We start from the raw sequence: 2088 nt of genomic DNA, 5'->3' as shown, positions 1-2088 counted from the left end.
TGGTGGCGGAGGGAGGGAAGGGAGGGAGGGAAGAAGCATGCTGATCCACGTGACGGAGGGATAAGAAGGAGAGAGAGAAAATATAAAAAAAGGAGAGAAAAAAAAGAAAGAAAAAAAAGGAGAACGGAAAAAAAAGCAAACACATCGGATCAGGGTTGCAAATATGCGATATAAATTCCAGCGTTTGTACGGAGGGGGAGGGGGAGGGGGAGGGGAGAGGGAGGGAGGGGGGGAGATGGCAAGCAGCTGTCAAAATAGATTACGTCACACGAAGCTGCCGTGATGAGGCACACATACATAAAAGGATTTATAGGGAAGAGTAGAAGAGAGGAAGGGACAGAGGAAGAGAGGGAGAGGGAGAGGGAGAAGGAGGGAGAGGGAGAAGGAGGGAGAGGAAGGGACAGAGGAAGAGAGGGAGAAGGAGGGAGAGAGGGAGGGGAAGAAAGAGAGAGAGAGAAAGAGAGAGAGAGAGAGAGAGAGAGAGAGAGAGAGAGAGAGAGAGAGAGAGAGAGAGAGAGAGAGAGAGAGAGAGAGAGAGAGAGAGAGAGAGAGAGAGAGAGAGAGAGAGAGGAAGAGAGAGAGAGAGAGAGAGAGAGAGAGAGAGAGAGAGAGAGGGAGAGAGAGAGAGAGAGAGAGAGAGAGAGAGAGAGAGAGAGAGAGAGAGAGAGAGAAAGAGAGAGAAAGAGAGACCGAGAAAGTGAGAAAGAAAGAGAGACTGAGAAAGTGAGAAAGAAAGAGAGACAGAGAAAGTGAGAGAGAAAGAGAGACAGAGAAAGTGAGAGAAAAAGAGAGACAGAGAAAGTAAGAGAGAAAGAGAGAGAGTGAACGAACACCCACCGGCGCCAAGTCACCAGGAGTAAGCGTGCCATGCCGGCCAGCTCTCCTGACAGCCAGAATGCCATGGGCGCCGCCGTTACGGATGAATGGCAACACAGTGCATGACGTTCATGAGAGGACAAGAGCGGGTCAAAGGGTCACAGTAACTGACCAGCAATGCCTGCGTGTGCATGTGCTTACACTACTTGTTTATCCTCTCATTCATACACATAGTAGGAGCGAGAACGAAGTGAGTAAAGATGCAAAGGAATGAATGAATGAATGAATGAATGGATGAATGAATGAGTGAATGAAACCGAATGAGTAAAAACAAAAAGAATCAAAGACAATGAAAGAATGAATGAGTGAATGAAACTGAAAGAGTAAAAACAAAAAGAATCAAAGACAATGAAAGAATGAATGAGTGAATGAAACCGAATGAGTAAAAACAAAAAAGAATCAAAGACAATGAATGAATGAATGAGTGAATGAAACCGAATGACTGCAAAAACAAAACAAAACAAAATACATATATTGAACGAAGGAGAGAGCGAAAAACTGCCAAGTGACACAGACAGCCAGCTAGCTAGTTACTTCACTTGGCCAGCGAGCGAGACATCAACATCAACCATCTCGGGTTATAATATACATATCACGAATTCCTGGACTACTTTCCGACATGCTGTATCCTTATCTCCCTTATCGCTATCTCCGGGATAAGAAAATACAAAGCGTCGATCGAACCAGCACAAAAGATGATTGATACCGCCAAAGATAATCATGAATACAGAATAATCATCTAAATATTCAAAAATAAGGCGGAACATCCCACACCACCGCACCGATCAAACACATAAACAAACAAACAATCAAACACGTACACAAACCAGACAATAAACTTAATAAAGATAATACAACCTTTCAAAAATAAAATACACACACCACCCACAACAAACGGTTACCGCAATAACCGTTAGACATTATCCTGACCCGAACACCAGCTTCACACACATTCACTCTCCTCGCTTTAAAAAATATGAACACGTAAAATAAATAAACAAATAAATAAACAAACAACAAAAATAACAACAACACCATCAGGTACATCCACGTCATATATATATATAAAAAAAAAAATAAAAAAAACATTGCCTTCAGTGCTAATAATCTGAAAATGGTGTCTCGACGCGCCACCAGACAAACCAAAAAGGAATAAGAAGAGGAGAAGTGAACGAAAACTGACATGAAGTCTATCCGAGAAGTGATGAAACC

This window comes from Penaeus japonicus, unplaced genomic scaffold (genome assembly GCF_977035675.1).
Source record: "Penaeus japonicus unplaced genomic scaffold, GWHDUDI00000001_assembly GWHDUDI00000016, whole genome shotgun sequence".
NCBI classification, from domain to species: domain Eukaryota; kingdom Metazoa; phylum Arthropoda; class Malacostraca; order Decapoda; family Penaeidae; genus Penaeus; species Penaeus japonicus.
This window is presented reverse-complemented; position numbering follows the sequence as displayed.